Below are 20508 nucleotides of genomic sequence, written 5' to 3'. Positions count from 1 at the left end.
CCTGATACATTCCAGAATATGCTGGGCAGAAAAATTGACAAAGTCCCCTAAGTGACTGGAGAAAATATATTGAACTATTAAACTTCCCCACCTGGGAAATTCCTGATACTCTCTCAAGCATTAGGGACTCCGTAGTTAATAGGCCAAGCCCTCAATCTTAAGGCTTGCTCTTATGAAATTTATTTCTATAATGGGGAAGCAAAGCCTACCTGTAATCATGCTGAGTCACTTCCAGAGAACCTCTTTTGTTGCTCAGATGTGGCCTCTCTCTCTCTCTCTCAGCCCAACTCTGCAAGTAAACTCAGTACCTTCTCCACTACATGTAGGACATGATAGCCACAGGTGTAAGTCTCTTTGGCAACATGGGACACGATTCCCAGGGATGAGCCTGGCCCTGAAATCATGGGATCGACAGTGCCTTCCTGACCAAAAGGGGGAAAAGAAATGTAACAAAATAAGGTATCAGTGGCTAAGAGATTTCAAATAGAGTTGAGCAGCTATTCTGGAGATTACTCTTATGCAAGCCTCAGCTAGATACTACATATTGCCATGATATGCCAAGCTCCAATCATTAGTATTCCTGAAAACCCTAAAGAACACCCAGGTGTCAGGCTGAGAGATTTCAAACAGAGTTGAGAGATTATCCTGGAGGTTATTCTTATGCATTATATAGACATCCCCCTTTTAGTTTACTGTGTATTAGAGAGGCTAGAGGGAAGTGCCTGAAACTGTAGAGCTGTGTTCCAGGAGCCATGTTTCTTTAAGATGATTGTATAATGATATAGCTTTCACAGTGTGACTCTGTGATTATGAAAACCTTGTTCTGATGCTCCTTTTATGTAAGGTATGAACAGATGAGTAAAAAATGTGGATTGAAAATAAATGAATGACAGGGAAACAGATGTTAAAAAAAAAAAAAGATAAAAAGAATACCCAGGCCCTATCCATGGCTCTATACAAGTTTCACTCACTAAGTTTACTTTTCAGAAACTTAAAATCTCCAGATTGTTCTATGCTAGATACACCCTGAAATCCAGAGATACCAGTCTCTCCAAGAGCATCAGCCAGTTGCATCACCCTACCCCATAATGTTGACATCTCTTTTCATCTTGATGAAGTTAGAATAGTTATTGCCCAAATATCCCTGAAGACTGGGAGAAGGATTAAATGAGAAGGAAGAGTTATAACAGAGAAGATAGGACTTATATAATTGTGACTACTGAATCATTATACTGATATTTCTTGTTAGTATCTAGTATACAGGAATAGCTCAAAGGAAATACCTGAAATTGTAGAATTGTAACCCATACCATACTTTGAAATTTGCTCTATAACTATATGTTAAACCATACTTTGAATTTATCACTTTTCTTCACATTATATCTCACAATAAAAAACTGAAAGAAAAAAAAAGACCATTGCATGGATGGCCTAAGGGTACATTGACTAATGGATGGAAGGGCAAAGTGTGGTATATACACATGATGGAATAGTGAGCAGCTACAGGAAGGAATGAAGTAGTGAGGCATACAGCTAGGTGAATGAACCTTGAAGACATTATATTGAGTGAAATAAGCCAGAAACAAAGGACAAATATTATATGGTCTCACTAATGTAAACTAACTATAATGAGCACATTCTAGGAAATAAATTCAAAAGCATAGGTTATCCTGGAATAAAAAATAGGCAGAGATTGGGCAGTCAGTGGTTAAGGAATACAAGATATCAATAGTGTCATCATGAAGGTTCTTAATTGTAAGCCGTTAGAGCAGCCACATCTGTTCCTGTGTTCTAACTTATTTCTAAATTCTGAAATGCTGTGCTCTTTGTGTACAACATGATAGTTCCCTGGAACTTTGGGTATCTGTGTGATGCCTGAGACTCAGAGTTCTGCAGCTCCATACAGCAACTGTTAAAGAAGCTGAAAAAAATCAGACTTCGATTAGAGTTATGAATGAAGTGGATCTAGTTAGGACTAATGTAAATTAGAATACAAAGTAAAAAGAGGATATTGTCTCCATTATAAAACTTCAACTTCTGTGTGAAACCAAAGGAAGAGATGTTTATTTTGTCCAAAATTTAAATTTTCTGTTGCACATTATCTAATTACCCGTCGGGTGAGCTTATTTAAACAACCTAATTACATGGAAACTAGAATAGGGAAGGTGGTCTTTAACAGTCCCTACAGGTTAACCCTGATACATTCCAGAGTATGGGGGCAGAAAATAAAGAAGGATTTACAAAGTCCCATTGAGGGACTGGGGAAAATGTGCAACTGTTAAACTTCCCCACCTGGAGAATTCCTGATATTCTCTCATGCATTAGGGACTTCCAATCTAGTTAGCCAAACCCTCAGTCTTGAGGCTTGCCCTTATGAAACTTAATTCCACAATGGTGAAACTAAGTCTACTTATGCTTATGCCTAAGAGTCACCCCCAGAGAACCTCTTTTGTTTCTCAGATGTGTTCTCTCTCTCTTAGCCGACACAGCAAGTGAACTCATTGCCCTCTCCCTGTTGGCGGGGTGTAATTCTCACTGGCAACATAGGACGTGACTACCAGGGATGAGCCTGGCCCTGGCATCATGGATTGAGAATGTTTTCTTGACCAAAAGGGGGGAAACAAATTAAACAAAATAAAGTTTCAGTGGCTAAGAGATTTCAAATAAAGGTGAGTTCATTCTGGGGGTTACTCTTATGCAGGCTTCAGCCAGATATTGCAATTTGCCACAGTCTGTCAAACCCAAACCAACAGTATTCCTGAAAGCCCTGTAGAATACCCTGGGTTCTATCCAAGCTCTATAAAGGTTCTTCTTAGTAAGTTTATTTTTCTAGAAACTTAAGGCCTCCAGATTTTTCCTATGCCAGATAAGTCCTGAAACCCGGAGGCACCAGTCTCTCCAAGAACCTCAACCAGTTTCATTCTTCTACCCCCATAAAGTCTCACACCTTTCCAGTACAAAGTTAAAATGGTCATTGCTCATATGTTCCTGAAGATTGAGAGAATGATCAAATAAGAGAGAAGAGGTGTAACCAAAAAATTAGGATTTAGCAAATGACTGACTACTGAATCATTACATGGATGTTTCTTTTTAGTTTCTAGTGTATTGGAATAGCCAGGAGGAATACATGAAATTGTTGAACTGTAATCCAGTAGCCTTGATCTTTGATAATAATTGTATACTATATAGCTTTTATTGTGTGACCATGTGATTATAAAAACCTTGTGATGGATGGTCCCTTTATCCAGTGTATGGATAAACGAGTAATAAGATAAAGACATGCCTGAAAAAAAGACCATCACAGGACCCCAGGCCAGGGTAATAAAGGCTTGACCTTGGTTAGTGAAGGGAGATAAGAGATGCCTTAGGCAGATAGACTCTCCGAAACTTGGCATCTGATGGAATTCCAGAAGGCAATGGAGACTGGAGATAAAAGATTTGTTTGTGGTTTCCAGCTTCATCTACACTAGAGAGGATGCTGTCTCATACACAGGAAAGGATGGGAATTGCCGAAAGGTGGTGGCAAAAGAATGTCGGGTTAATTTTGGATCCTGTGCAAAGTTAGCTTTTCGTGCCAGAGCAAAATATAGCTACCCAGCTCCCAAATCCACTCTGAGGATAGAGGCCATGTTTTCAGTCAATAGCCTTGTGTAATACATAGTGCTAGGAAATAGACTTAAATCATAGCCCTTGTCCTCAAGGATCTGTTTAAGGACACAAAATAAACCCACTTAAAAAGAATAATTAAGATGATATGTTGAGAAATAAATGCAAGTTGATGTCTTAGGCAGGAAAAAAATAAGCTTGCTTGGATAAAGAATGAGAAGTTGAAAGAATGAAGAGACTGGCCACTCTGGGCCAGAGAACTCAGTTCAGAGAAACCTGAGAGTAAAAAGATAAAGACATGCTAGACAGATTGGGTGAAATCAGAAGACAAAACGGAGGCAGGGAAGATGTGGCAGTTGAAAACAGAACCCAGACTATTAGTCAAGTCAAGGAAGAAACAGCGTGGCCTTGGCACTCAAGAGCTAAGCTGGCAGGTGAGATGTTCATGAGCTCAGCCGGCCACGGAATATAAACGCATAACTCCCAGGTTCAAATATCCCACACCCAGCCACAGAAACTCCTGAGTGCATGTCAGTATACAATGGTGTTACGGTGGACAACCCCAAACCTGGTCCATCACTTGCATCAGTTGAGTAAAAGGAAGCAACCACTCCAGTGCAAAACAGTGTGGAAGGCATGGGATATGCAAGCAGATCAAAGGACAACAAAAGAAGAAAGACCAGAGGCAAGACAGATGTCCTACCCTAGCTACATGGGACTGTGGATGTTGCTAGTTCTGTGATGAGGAAGTTGTCTTAGCTTGATTCTCCCAAAAGCAGATCCTGAGACAAGGATTTGGGTGCAGATAATTTATTTGGTAAGTAATCCCAGAAAGCACCAGTGAGGGAGAAGGGAAAGTGACACATGGAATGGTGATCTCCCAATGAGGAGTATGTTAATGAGCAACTGGACTAGGTTTACCTAACTAGCTAATAAAATACTGGTTTGCCTGACTTCATGTGTATCTGTGTTCATGGAAAAGCTTTTTGTAAACATTTAAAAAAATGCAATGGTATTTTAAATGCAGAGGAACTTGCTATTTATAGAAGATATATTGTGGAACCTTTAGGGTAGTAATGGCCCTTAATTTATCTTTTTTAAAAATTTGTATTTTACATGTCAGGCTTGGAGTTATGTACGTACCCCAGAAAAACATGTTCTTAATCTTAATCTATTCCTGAGGGTGTGGGCTGTTATGAACAAAACCTTTTGGTGAAGTTACTTCAGTCAGGGTGTGGCCCCACTGAATCAAGATGGGTCTTTGCTCTGTTACTGGAGGCCTTATAGAGAAGGCTGCAGAAGTTTTGGAAAAACCCACAGGAAGGAGCTGGAAGGCAACAGAACCTGGATGAGAAAGGAAAAGGGCAAAGCATCTCCATGTGCATGGCCATGTGGCAGAAAAGCCAAGGACCAAGGATTGCCAGCAGCCGGCCTAGAACACCATAATCTTTGGGGAGAAACTATTGCATTGATGATGGTTTGATTTTGGACTTCTCCTAACCTCAAAGCCATGAGTCAATAAATTCCTGTTGTTTAAGCCAACCTGTTGCATATTTTTTGTTTTAGCAGCCAAGAAACTAAAATAATTGCTTAAGTAAAATTAATCTGTACAATATCCTTTAGCAGCAAAATCATCAAGGGGCCTCAAAACTTAGGTCAGAGCTAACCATAGCTTCAGAAAACAAGATGGGGGCCATAGAAAGTGATTGGGAGAAGCTGGATGGGGCCATTAAATAGTTTTCCACTATTTCTGGTTTTGATAGATGGTTGGATGAGGAGAACCCAGGTTCTGCCAGGGAAGGCTAAGATAGACCGCCTAGCTAAGAAGATAGCAGACTTACTTGCATTTGATCAGGTGTTTGTATCCTAAGCTTCTGTAGCTAAATCCCAGGAACTGACCAAACCAATGGGCCTCTCTTATGCTCAGACACTTGAATTTGACACTCACATTTGAAATGGCATCATGAGTTTGCACATGATACATTAAAGCCTGGTCAGTGTGCATAAGAACCCTCATTGAAGAGGAGCTTTGATCATAGTCAGCTTACCCCTTTAAAAATTAATAAACACAGGGCCTAATTAGTAATGCTGCAAGCTGGCCAGTCTTAGTGGTTTGCGGTTCTCAATCACAGCAATTCCAGTCTCAAAATCTAAAATATGCCTCTGACAAAAGATTTAAGTGGTCACGCCAACAATAAACTTTGAAATATAAATGCTATATTTATGGTTTATAGAATTTGAGATCTTTCCTCTTCTTTTAAATAGACATAATTATCTTCATCTTCTTTTCTACATATATATTCTGTATTTGGTGGCCAGAATTGAGAAAATACAGTCAAGAGCAGGTTAAATGGTCGGCCATTACTGGCATGTGTCACTTGGATTTATTCTGATCCCTGACTAGGACAGCTCCTGGAGGTTGGTTGGGGGTTAGGAGTATGACAAGGGGTTGGAAGGGGAAGAGTTAGACAGGAAAGTATATCAGGACAAAGTCTTTACACTCCTGCAAATGCAACTCAGTGTGACAAAAGGAATGAGAATTTATTCTCAGAATATTGCATGTTTTATTGCCTTAGAACTTATCACTTCTATAGCTACATCACTTGTAAAAAGTGTACTCAGATTTGAAATAGTGCTTGTGGAGAAATGCTAAACAAACAGGATGCTTAGGATCACTCTTTAGTTCTTTAGTTACATGGAGAGGAGAAAATGCAGAGGAAATGAGAGCCAGGGCCCAAAGAGGCCTCAACACACACCAACTCGTAAGGTCACTTCCCGATTTGGAATTTCCAGGAACTGGGAACAAGGAGGTCACTCAGAAAAGAGAACCAGTTGCCTCGGAAAAAATGAAAAGCTATTTTTCTTAACTATTAGTTCTTTAGACACATCAGGCCTCTGAGAAAGTCTCTTTCTGCACAGCCATTCCATGCACAGAGTGGCTGAAAAACTAGAAAATGTTTTGTAAAAACAAACTTCCTCGGAGCCTAAGGTTCCCTGCAGGGAGGTCCAGGGACGGAATGATAGGATGGCCTCCTTCTACCCCAAAAGTTCTGCTTTTATATGTTTTATAAATTGGGAATAGGAATGATATTTTAAAGACAAAGTTTCCATTGATAAGAAAAGCTTGAAAACCTTGAGTTAAAGTTTATTTGTAATCAAGATTTCCAAAATCACATGGCAGAGGTATCTATTAAATATGATTCATGCCTGGTTCGAAACTAAGCAGCACTTTATGCATTTTCTGGAATCATTGCCAGGACCTGGGTGCAGGAGCAGAAATGATGGAGTAGGAAGCAGGAAACCTGGACTCTGAACTTGGACCTACCATTTCTACACTATTGTAGTGGTCAGATCACCCAAGCTGGTGCCCTGGAACTGAGTGTTCAATAACTACTGGTTCATCAATTACGGATTTCTCTACTTTTCTACTAATGCAGAGATCTGAGGGAGAGCCAAGGCCCCATTTTGGTCTATTTAAGTTTGACACCAGTCGATCTATCTGGGTCTGTTGGGTGGCCTGCTTTTTACTAAATAACCTACCTCCTGTTTCTCACATAGCACATATTAGAAGTAGTAAGATGGGAGAAAGCATTTTTAATGCTTTGGAATCGGACCCAAAAGCCTCGCTGTAATAATTAAGATATTAGAATTATAAAATCAAGTTGTTCAAAGATAATCTGGCCAAATTGTTTATACTGAAACATAAAAGGATGTTTACAAAAAGTCTGTGACAACATAGAAGGGTTATGTAGTAATGTTAATTGAAACTATCACTACAAAATTTGTTCGAGATTATGGTCATAGCTATGTAAAGCTTGAAAACGATTCATAAGAATAGCGGGTCTTTTTCTAAATCGATGCAAATGTACTAAGAAATGATGAATATGCAACTATGTGATGTTATTAAGAATTACTGATTGTACATGTAGATTGGAATGATTTCTAATTGTTTTGTTAATTCTTTTTTTAATTAATAAAAAAAAAAAGAATAGCGGGAAGAAATATTCCAAATTTTAGTAGTTCTTGGCTGATAAAACTATGAGTGATTTTTTTCTCTTCTTTCAAGACATGTAGTTCTTCAAATTCTCCCTATAAGCATGTCTTGTTTTATTGTTTAAAATACATAAACTGATATTTCACAATAAAATGATTTAAAGTAATTTAACAATTTTGGTGTTTCTTACCACAGTTGGATACCATAATTCTTTCTTACCCTAATGTGGTGGTTTCCATACTTTCAACATATGGGTAGTTTAGGAGAGAATTTGTTATGACTTCCTCACCTTCTCTCTTGCATGTTCTCATTCTTTAACATGTGTTCACAGCACTGTTCACTGTCCAAACTACCTCACAACCCCTCTTCTAACCCTGGGTTATAAGTTGCTTTCATTTGCAATATAATTTTCTAATGAACTGACTTTTTAGTGTAACTACAGTTTACTAGTCATGATAAAGAATATCTTTAAAATTAGAATGTAAAAAATTTTTTTCGATCTGTTTACAAACGTCTAAAAGATGACAGGGAAGACACTAATAAGGAAGAAAAAGACAATGGAAACTGATTTTACTGTAAAGCCAAAGGAATATTTTTTCAGCATTGAGTAATCTCCAGTTTGGTGGGGATATTTGTGAGTGGCTAAATGTTTCAGAATAGTGTCTTACTGGCTTTGAACTCTTTGCAAATTTTCCCCCTGTATTGCTAGAAACAGATTTAAACATGTTTATTTAATTTTTTGAAAGAATCCTCTTTTGTTAAGTTTGATAGAATGGCTTGGCATAAAAATATAAATAAGGGAATATGGTGTGACATGAATAAAGCAAGCATGATCTTATTTTATTCCCTGAATATAATTATATAACTCCATGCCTATGGAAGTACAAATACTTATTTCACTTGTTATATGCATGCATTTATTTTAATGGGTAATTATGAGAATTACCCATTAAAATAAATATGTCAATAACATCTCCAAATCAACATGTGTATTCCATTGTGCAACTATTCTCTTTTATTTCCATTTTTCTCATTGGGAATGTTTTCTTTGTGTCTAAAACACTAGGGAAATTAAATATAAATCTCAGTCAATACAATGAAACTTGCATACAGGTCAGGAAATTAGAATTCATTTATGTGTCTCCTCTGAACATTTTATATCAAAACAGTTTAATTGGGGGAAGGGAAGATTCCCATGAGAAAATGGTAAAGTATAAAGTTCCAAGAATTGGTCCCTCCACCAAAGCAATAATTGAGCTGGCAGGAACTGTTAAACTGTTTCACTATTTTGGAAGTCTAGAGCCATATAGAGAACTTGCAGCATTTAAGAGAGAGCTAGATGAAAAGGCTGGTAAATTTCAGTAAATAATAGGTGATTCCACCTTCTTTGTAGTGAAGGTACCATCCACCATTCCCCAACCTCATGGCAGGCAGCTGTGGAGACTGCAGCCCGCATTCCTGATGTGGCTTTCTGGTGCCAGCGTAGGCAAGAAGGACCCTGCCCTCCAAAAAGTGGGGGTAAGCGATGTGATTGCTGGCTACTGCTTTTGGTTGTTGAGAGATCAACACAGCGAATGGCCATTGTTTAACTCCCAGAGGCAGAAGCAACAGAAGAACCTTAAGAGGCAGTACCTGCTCCCCCCCCTCTTTCTTTTCCTGATTTTGGAATAAAAGTACTTTGGAAAAGTCATAAATGGATCATTCAATCCCTCAATAAGTAAAAAACCTGCAATCCCAGAATAGTAGATAAATTAGATTTCCATAGTTGCAGCAATGTAATACACAGAATGTCCAGTTCTTAACAAAAAATTACAAAACATGTGAAGAAGGAAGAAAGCAGAGCCTATTACTATGGGGAAAGGAAAGAATCATCCTAGGAAACTCTTACATTGGAGCTATGCTTTAAAAACATTAACACAACTGTCTTAAATGTGTTCAATGAGCTAAAGGAAACCATGGACAAAGAACTAAATGAAATTGGGAAAACATTGTCTGAACAAAATAAAGAGATAGAAATCATAAAAAGGAACCAAACAGGGCACGGGCTTCCCACAGACCTGAATACTACCCTGGTTTCTGGCCCCACTTCCTGTCCAGGGACACACCCCTACCCCACCCCCAGCCCAGCTGAGCACACCCCAAGGGCCACCAGGTCCAAAAACAATTCATCTGAGGTGCACAGCCCTTAGTTTAGGAGGCTTCCAGCTGCCTTGTTTTACATTTGAAGTGCCTGGAGTCCTAAGAGGCAGGAGCAGCCCAGACATTAGCTAGTTGCAATTCCACATATGTATATTATTGTAGAATAAAGAAGTATATTCTGATCACTGAAAAAAAAGGAACTAAACAAATTCCAGAGCTGAAAAGTACAATGACTGAAATGAGAAACTCACTAGAGAGATTCAACAGCAGACTTGAACAAGTAGAAGAGAAGATCAGTTAACTTAAAGATTTGACAATTAAAGTGTACAGTGTGAGAAACAGAAAAAAAAAAAGAATGAGGAAAAAATTAGCAGAATCTAAGAGACCTTTGGGCATCATCAAGTGTACCAACATATGCATCATAGGAGTCTCAGAAGGATGAGAGAGAGGGAGAAAAAGTGACAGAAAAAGTATATGAAGAAGTAAGGTCTGAAAACTTCCCAAATCTGATAAAGACAAGAATAAACATAACCAGAATCTCAACAAACTCCCAGCACAATAAATTCATAGAGATTAACACCAAAATAAATAATGGTCAAATGATCAAAGCCCAAAAACAGAGACTCTTGAATGCAGCAAGAGAGAGGCAATGTGTCATGTTCAAGGAAGTCTCAATAAAATTAAAAGCAGATTTCTCATCAGAAACCACGGAGACCAGAAGTTAGTGGGACGACATATTTAAAGTCCTTAAAGGAAAAAGAAAACTCTTGGTTAACAATTCTATATCTATCAAAATTATCCTTCAAGAATGAAAGAGAAAAAAAAAATGAAGGAGAAATTAAGACAGTTACAGGTAAACAAAAGATAAAGGGATTCATTACCAGAATGCCTGTTCTACGAGGTATGCTAATGGATGTCTTTCAGGCTAAAATGATACTACAGTCTCTTGAATCCATAAAGCAAAATTTAAAAATGTTGGTAAAGGTAACTACATAGATAAATATAAAATTTTGTATTATTGTATTTTGGGTGCTAACTGCTTTTATTCCCCTATATGTCTTAAAAGGCAAGTGTGTGAAACAATAATTAAAATCTGTGTTATTAGGAACATAGCATCTAAAGAGGTAATCGGAGACAATGACATGATAGAGGGAGAGGGCCAAGATTTTTAGGAAAACAGCATTTACACACGACTGAAACTTATTATTATTTAAACTTGGCAGTTATTCATTTAAGATGTTAGTTGTAAGCACCACTAAGAAAAAGCCAAAAAGCCAAAAAAAAAAAAAAAAAAAGGAAAAAAAGAGAATCACACTGGTACACTACAAAAAATTTAGCTAAATGCAAAAAAGAAAAAAAGCAATGTTAATGGAGAAACTGAGAAACATAAAACATATAAGACCTGCAGAAAATGAAGAGCTAAATGGCAGAAGTCCTTCCTTACTAATAATTACCATAAATGTAAATAAATGGATTAAACTCTCCCATTAAAAATCAGATATTGGCAAATTGGATTATGATCCGATTTATATGTTGCTTGAAAGAAACTCATTTTAGACACAAAGGTGCAGTGAGGTTGATAATAAAAGGATGGAAAAACATATTCTGTGCAGATAGTAACCAGAATCAGGTGGCTATGTCATTTTCAAACAAAATAGACTTTAAATAAAAAAAGAGATAGAGAAGGACATTATGTATTGATTAAAGGTTCAGTACATATGTACACATATAACAAAATATGTGAAGATAAAATTGACAGAATTGAAGGGAGAACTAGATAGTCCCACAGTAGTAATTGGAGACATCAGTACATCACTTTCAATAACTGTTAAAACACAAAGGCAGAGATCAATAAGGAGATAGAGAACTTAACAATACCGTAAACCAGTTGCACCTAACCGACATAGAGAATTTTCCGGCCAACAGCAGCAGAACGCCAAGATGCATGGAAAATTGTCCAGGATTGACTATATGTTAGGCAACAAATCAAATCTTAAAAAACTTTAAAATATTGAAATTACACAAAGTATCTTCTCTGACCACAATGGAATAAAGCTAGAAAATAATACAGAAGAAAAACTAGTAAATTTGTAAATATGTGGAAATTAAACAACATGTTCTTGAACATCCAGTGGGTCAAAAAAGAAATCATGGGTGCACGGATGGTTTGATGGTAGAATGCTCGCATTTCATGCAAGAGACTCGGGTTCGATTCCCAGACCATGCACCCAAAAGAAAAAAAAAAGAAATCACAAGGGTGATTAGAAAATACTTAGAGATGAATAAAATGAAAACACAACTGTGGTGGTTTAGAACTACATCTACCCCCAGAAAATTATGTTCTTAAAGCTCGTCAATTTCTGTAAATATAAACCTATTGTAAGCAGAACTTTTTGATTTGGTTACTTCAGTTAAGGCATGGCCCAGGGTGGTTCTTAATCTTCTTACTGATGTCCTATATAAATCGAATGAAGAGAGAAAGAGAAAGGGGGGAGGAAGGGGGAGGGGGAGGGAAGGGAGAGGGGAGAGGGAGAAAGGCAGGAAGAGGGAGAGGGAGGGAGAGGTGCATGAAGCTGAAAGCAATGAAATGGAGAACAGAAGGGAAAGATCAGCAACCACCACCATGTGCCTTGCCATGTGGCAGAGCACCCAAGGAATTCCAGCAGTTACTCTTTGGGAAGAAACAGTTGTCTTGATGATGTCTCAATTTGAACATTTTCCAGCCTCAAAACTGTAAGTTCGTAAGCTAATAAATTCCCATTGTTAAAGCCAACCCATTTTATGGGCCCTCCTTTCAACAGTCTAGCACAATAAAGCACTAACATACTAAAACAAATGGGATGTAATGAAGGCAGTGATCAGAGGGATCATTTTATCTATAGATGCCTACATTAAAAAAGAAGTGGGTGCACGGGTCGTTCAGTGGTAGAATGTTCGCCTTCCATGCGGGAGACCTGGGTTCAATTCCGGGACCGTGAACCCCACCCCACCCCCAAACCCCCAGAAAGAAGCATTACAAATCAAGAACTTGTCTTCATACCTAGAGGAACTAGAAAAAGAAGAGCAAACTAAACCCAAAATTAGCAGAAAGGAAGGTTAGAGTAAAGACTAGAGTGGAGATAAATGAGGTATAGAAAAACAATAGAGAAAAATCAATGAAACCAAAATTTGGTCCTTTGTAAAGGTTGATAAAATGATCAAACCTCTAGGCAGACTGAGAAGGGAAAAAAAGAAGACACAAATAACTAATATCAGATGTGAAAGTGGACATAACTACCAACCTCACAGGAAAAAAGAATTAAATATGGATACTATGAGCAATTGTATACCAACCATTAGATAACCTAGATAAAGGAAAAAGCCCTACAAACATACGAATTACCTAAACTGGAGAAGTAATAGTAAATCTTGACAGATTTTAACAAGACATTGAATCAGTCATCTAAAATATCCCGACAAAGTAAAGTCCAAGTCTTGATGGCTTTACTGGTGAATTCTTCCAAGCATTTAAAAAGAATTAATGGCAGTCCTGCTCAAACTTTTCCAAGAAATTGAAGATGAAGGAACACTCTTACTTCACTTTATGAGGCTAGCATTACCCCGATACCATGACCAGAGAAAGGCAGCATAAGAAATAAAATTATACATGAATATCACCTATGAATACAGATACAGAAATTCTCAGCAAGATACTGGCAAACCAAATCCAACAGTGTATTAAAGGATTGTATGCCATGATCACATGGGGTTTTATTCCAGAAATCCAAGAGTGCCTCAGCATATGAAAATCAAGCAATGTAATATACCAAAATAATAGAATAAAGGGAAAAAACCTACATGATTATTCCAATTAACGCATAAAAGGCATTTGACAAAATCCAGCATCCTTTCATGATAAAAACTCCCAGAAAACTAGGAATGGATGGTAACTTTCTTTAAATGATAAAGGGCATTTATGAAGAAGCCACAGCAAGCATACTTAATGGTAAAAGATTGAAAGCTTCTCCCCTAACATCAGTAACAAAATAAGGATGCCTGCTGCACCACTGTTATTCAACATTGAACTGGACGTTCTAGCCAGGGCAATTAGGCAAGAGAAAGAAGAAAAAGGAAAGACAGAAGTAAAACATCTCTGTTCACAGATGACATGATCCTATATATATAGAAAATCATAAAGAATCCACAAGAAAACTACTAGAACTAATAAATTCAGCAAAGTTGCAGAGTAAAAGATCAACATTAAAAAATCAGTAGGGTTTCTATACACCAGTAATAAACAATCTGAAAAAGAACTTAGGAAAACAATTCCATTTACAACAGCATCTAAAGAATAAAATACCCAGGAATAAATTTATTCAAGAAGATGAAAGACTTGTACCCTGAAAACTCCAAACACTGCTGAAAGAAATAAAGACATAAATAACTAGAAAAATATCCCATGTTCATTAACTGGAAGTCTTAACATTGTTAAGATGTCAACACTACCTAAGCGATTTATAGATTCAATACAGTCTCTACCAAAATTTCAGTAGCGTTTTTTTTTGCAGAAATATAAAAGTCAATCCTCAAAATTCATATGGAATTGCAAGGGGCCCCAAACAGTCAAGAAATTTGGAGGACCTCCTGATTTCAAAAATTACTGTAAGATTACAGGACTTCAAACCTGGCATAATCATAGACCTATTGAGAAATGAAATAGAATTGAGAACCCAGAAATAAACTTATACATCTAGGGCCTTTTGATTTTTGACAAGGGTGCCAAGTCCATTCAATGGGAAAGAAGAATCTCTTCAACAAATGGTGCTGGGACAACTGGAAATCCACATGCAAAAGAATAAATTTGAACAAATCTCTCTCACCATATACAAAAATAAACTAAAATTGTCCAACGACTTGAATATAAAAGTTAATAACATAACCCCCTTAGAAGAAAACACAGAGAAATATTTTCAGATCCTTGATTAGGCAATGGATTTATAGATTTTACACCAAAAGCACAAACATCAGGAAAATATAGATAAATTGGACTTCATCAAAATTGAACTTTTGTGCATCAAGGACTTCATAAAGAAAGTGAGAAGGCAACTTACAGAATGGGAGAAAATATTTGGAAATCATATATCTGATAAGGGTTTAATATCCAGAATAGAGAAATAACTCCTACAACTCAACACGCACACACAAAAAAACGATTAAAAATGGGCAAACAGCTTGAAAAGACAATTCTCCAATGAAGATATACAAATGACTAATAAGCACATCATAAGATGCTCAATATCATTAGTCATTAGAGAAATGCAACTCCAAACCACAATGAGATACCACTTCATACCCACTAGGATGGCTAATTTTAAAGAACAAAACAAAAGCAATAAACATGAAGTATTGGTAAGTATGCAGAGAAATAGGAACACTTGTACATTATTAGTGAAAATGTAAATTGGTGCAGCTATTTGGAGAACAGTTTGGCAGTTCCTATGGAAATTAAACATAGAGTGCCATAGGTCCTGGTAATTCCACTTCTAGGTATATCGCTTTGGTGGTTGAAGAGGTATGTGCCTCAGAAAAAAACATGTTCTTAAATCTAATCCATTCCTGTGGGTGTAAATCCATTGTAAGTAGGAGCTTTTGATGAGGCTACTCCAGTTAACGTGTGGCTTACCTCATTCAGGATGGGTCTGAAGCCTATTACTGGAGCCCCTTATAATAGAATGGAAATCAGAAAGAGAAAGAAAAAGCCATGGAAGCAAGAAGGTGGTTTCAGCAAAACCCAGAAGAGAAGGGAGAGACCAGCAGATGCTTCTGTAAGCCTTGCCATGTGGCAGACCAGCCAAGGATTGCCAGCAGCTGGTCTTTGAGAAGAAAGCATCACCATGATGATACAAGATTTGGACATTTTCTTGGCCTCAAAATGTGAGTTAATAAATTCCCCTTGTCTAAGCCAACCCATTTCAAGGTATGTGCTTTACGTAGCCTAGGAAACTCAAACAATACCAAAAAAGAAGAAAACAGAGGCTCAAACAGCTATTGGTACACCAATGTTCACAACAGTATTCCTCACAATAGCCGGAAGGTGGAAGCAACCCAAGTGTCCATCAGTAGATGAATGGGTGAAAATCGAGTATTATTCCGCCCTGACACGGAGTGAAGTGCTGACACTTCAACACGGATGAACCTTGAGGACATCATGTTAAGGGAAATAAGCCAGACACAAAAGGGCAAATTATGACAATTTTCTCATAGAAAAGAACTCGAATATGCAAATTTATGGAGATGAAAGCAAAATAGTGGTTATCGGGGCTGGGAAGAGAGTGGAAAATAGAGAGTTATTGCTTAATGGGTGCAAGTTTCTGTTTGCTGTCATGAAAAATGTTCTGGAAATAGGTAGTTGAAAGTTACACAACATTGTCAATGTACTTAAAATCAGTGAATTGCACACTTCGATAGTTAAAATAATGTTACATATATTTTAACACTTCTCTTTTTTAAGTTCAAGTGGGGCAGGTTTTCCTCACAGGAATTTTTTTGAAATACAAAAGAAAATCACTTCTCCCCGCCTTGGTACACAGGACAGCAAACAGAGCTAACCCAAGCAGATGGGAAGAGTTTGTTCACCAGCTCTAGGCCTCCTGCGTCCTCAGTATCTTCCACTCCAACTCCTCGTCTCTGCTCTACTAGGGGACCGTAAATTAAACTGACAAGCTACCCAGGCTGCTGAGCATGGGCCATTTCTGGCAGAATGTGGTAACTCTCCCAGGGCTGACATTACTACTGACAGCTCCCATTTATTGGGTGTTTCCTATGTGCTAAGCACTCTACTAAGCACTTTACCTGCATTTTTTCATTAATCCTCACTCAACTCTGTGTAACAAACACTTCTATATCCCTATATCACAGGTGGGAAAACCAAGACTTAGAGACAGAAAGTAATTTGGTCATGATTAGACACTTTAGAAAATAGCAAATCTAGGAATAAATTTCAGATTCATCTGGACATCCTATACTTCTGACATTAAGTTTTAGGTAACATGCATTTTAACCAAGCTTTGAAAGATCCAATTCCTTAACGAGAAGGAAGGACATTAAAAAAGAAAAAAAAACCTTACATTCTTCTGATTATAAAAATAATATATTGGGGTGCACAGGTAGAATGCTCCCCTGCCATGGGGGAGTACTGGGCTGGATTCCTGGCCCATGCACTCCAAAAAAAAGAAAAAAAAAGAACAAGCAAAGACATTCAACAAATGGTGTCGCGATAATGGAATATTCACATGGAAAAGAATGAAATGTGACCCCCACTGCACAGCATATGAAAAAATAATAATAATCTATAGGCACTGAAGAAAATTCAGAAATGTAAGAAAGTAAGTAATAAAATTCACTTGTCCCTACCAACAATAAACAGCATTTAATATATTTCCTTCACTACCCCCCCTCTAAGCATGCATATATGGATATAATTTTAAGGTTATCAAAATTGTACTGTTTGGCGATCTATTTTTTTTCACTTTATGTATTGTGAACATCTTTTTGCCATTAAGTATCCTATTATAACATGATTTTTAATGTTGTATTGGCTGTAGTGTAATTTATGTAACCAATCCTGTGTTGTTGGATATTTAGTTTCTGTCTAAGAAATCACCATCTTAAATACCACGGATGCTAGTAATTTCCTTAAGATAAATTCCTCTAGGAGCAATTGCAAATTCAAAAGTTACGGTCATTTGTGAAGTTCTTGCTATAGTTTGTTAAAGTTCCTCCAAAACAGGCTCTGCAAGTTCTAAGACGATGAGATTAAAAGGTGAGGATTTCAGGTTCCAGGGCAGGTCCTGGAGGGAGACATCATGGAGAACCTAGGACCTCCATCACCCCTCCAGACATACGTTGGGCAGCTGCCTTAACTGCCTCTGTGAGAGGTCCAGAAAGGCCCGTCCACCCGGCTGAGAAGGCTGGAGCAGAGGGCGTTACCCGGGGCTCTGCACTGCCTGCCCAGCTTGGGCTGTGAATTCAGCGCCTGCTGAAAAGCATGGAGAACCACAGCGGTAGTGAGGCCATAGATGGCAGCCAGTTCGTAGTTTACAAAGGGTTTTCCTGCCAATACTGTTGCCTCTGATCCTCACATAGCCCTGGGACGAAGCTTTATGAAGAGTGGCATTTTGTAGATGGAGATGCTGAATTTCAACCAGGTAGGTGACTTGCTCCAGATCACACCACTCCATACAGGAAGCCCAAACCAGGTCCTGGCCATGCCACTCTCTTACATCACACTGTCTCTCCCCAAGGAAACGTCAGCTTCCATGCCACAGATTCTCCCACCCAACAGGTGGAAATACTAGGCATTATAGTTACGCACCCTTGAACTTGCTCTACCAGTAATTATTATTTTTCACCATTTACTGAATTCCAGCCACATAATAGATCCTGTCATAGATGCAGGTGGTCCTGAGCCTTTGGGCTTGCAATCTTGAAAAACTGACAAGCTTGGCAAATGTGAGAAATGAGGGGAATGCACTTAGTTGAAATGGGGGGTCTGAAAACTGTGCACCCTTAGTAATTACATGTCTGGTTACACATTCTTTAGAACTATTAGAGCTGTAGCTGACTGTGCAAAGACAATGCCCAGTTTGTTGATCTGAACAAAGCAAACGGACTTAACCCCAAGCATGATTCCGTGCACCATTTTGGAATGTTGGAAAAAGAAAGCCAGGCATTGTTGTGTATAATATGCACTTATATCCACTTATATCCACGATAGATGAAGGTATATATATTTCCAGATTTGCCTATTGATTTCAGATGTATTTAATAATATATATAATTTAAATTTTATGAAATACCTACTATTTTTACATGTTATTAAAGTGGAAAAGGAATAAGAAATATGAGACAATTTGTAAAAAAAAGTGTTCTGAAGCTCTGTAGAGACCTGCCTGCCGTTTGGTTTTTGGTGCCTGTGGATAGCTGGTGCCCAGGGGAGGAGCCTAAACCCTGAAACTGAATTTGGGGGATGAACAATAAAGCGTAGCTAATATAGGAGCTTTAATATTTTGTTTTTAATTTACCTATAATAAAAATGTTTAATTATCATTAGAATATACTTCTTCATGGCCTTCTTACCTAGATTACTGCAGCAAGAACATATTAATATTACAATAAATCTGCTATCCTGGCTTTTCTAATTTAAACTGTAGTAGAACTGTGAGAATTTCTTTCATTTTAATATCATGATGCACTCCAAAGATATGCTAACTGATTCCAAACTTAATAATTAGTAAACTATTTCGTTAGCCTGCTACTGCTCAAGTGTTCCATATCTTGATTTGGCTGGTGGGTTAATAAAATGCAAAAATTCATCCTGGTGCACACTTCAGATTAGTGTGTATTGCTGTTTGTTTACCTTCATTAAACAGCAGCAGCAGCAGCAGCAGCATTGCTCAGCAGTCCTGACAGGAATGTGCATGGTAAAGTGGAAAGACCCTGGATCAGGGGAGCGTAAATGGAGTTCTCTCGCCAAACTAATTGTCTGAAAATGGACATTTAACCTAGAACCAAAGACAAGTCAGAAAGCATCTGGTCTAACCTTCCAAGAGGTCAAACAAATTGTCCGATTCTTAGATTAGAGCTTATTTTCAATTCACACCTGACTCAAAACCTACATACCATATTCACCAAACTGCTTCCAAATTCCACTTTGGGCCTCTGTTTCTTGGTCAATAAAAAGAATATTTGAGGTCTTACCAAAAATGCTTAGCCTGAACTAATTTAGTCTGAGACTTGTTTAGCATCAACAGGGCTTGATTATAGGGAGTACAGGCGATAGAGGAGACAAGGGAATAAGTTCATTGACTACCTGAGGAATAAATCACACAAATCCAGAAGGAGGGAACTTCTACAAGTGGTCTAGATTCTCGAAAGAGTCAATGTTTAAGAAAAAAATGGGAAGAGTATTCTAGATAAAAGGAGACTAAAGAGAGATAGCAGCCAAAGGAAATTTGGGAAACTTGAATTCAAAATTCTCAGTGGCTTCTAATAACAAAATAAAATGTGATTTTATTTTCAAGTCGCATTACCTGAAGGCCATGAGTTGGCTGTGACTGTCTTTTAGGATGTGTTATCCTGAGAAATAGGAGCTCCAGAAAGAAAAACAGAGAAGAAATGAAGAAATTTGTCAAGACAGTAATTCAAAAGAGTTCCCAGACATAAAAGACATGAGATTCTACATGGAAAACACCAGCAAAATGGATAGAAAGAAATCCACACTAGGGCAACTCATTATGAAATTTCAGAGCACTCAGGACAAAGGAAAAATCCTAAAACTCCCAGCAAACAAAACAGACCACAGACAAAGGACCTCTGGGGATCAGATTGGTATCACACCGGTCAACAGCAAGACCGGAGTGCCTTCAAAATCCTGCTGGAAAATGATTTCCAACCTGAAATTCTATACATATCCCCAAACGATCAATGAAACGTAAGCATAGAATAAAGACATTTTCATGTATCTATCTTAGAAAGCTTTTGATATGGTCCACCAATGCAAGGGAACAAACCAAGAATAAGGAAGACATGGGATTAAGTAGGGAATCCAACACAGGAGAAAAGTCGAAGGGATTACCAGGATGAAGGTAAAGAGAAGTCCCAGGAGGACAGCAGTACAAGAGACCTGGAGATACACTCTTGAGATGGGAGGGCAGAGAGTGAGCTACGTGACATAAATAGAAGATTTGCATTTCTGGCAGAAGGTCAGGGATGGACTAGAGAGAGGTACT

This window comes from Tamandua tetradactyla, chromosome 17 (genome assembly GCF_023851605.1).
Source record: "Tamandua tetradactyla isolate mTamTet1 chromosome 17, mTamTet1.pri, whole genome shotgun sequence".
Classification (NCBI taxonomy): domain Eukaryota; kingdom Metazoa; phylum Chordata; class Mammalia; order Pilosa; family Myrmecophagidae; genus Tamandua; species Tamandua tetradactyla.
This window is presented reverse-complemented; position numbering follows the sequence as displayed.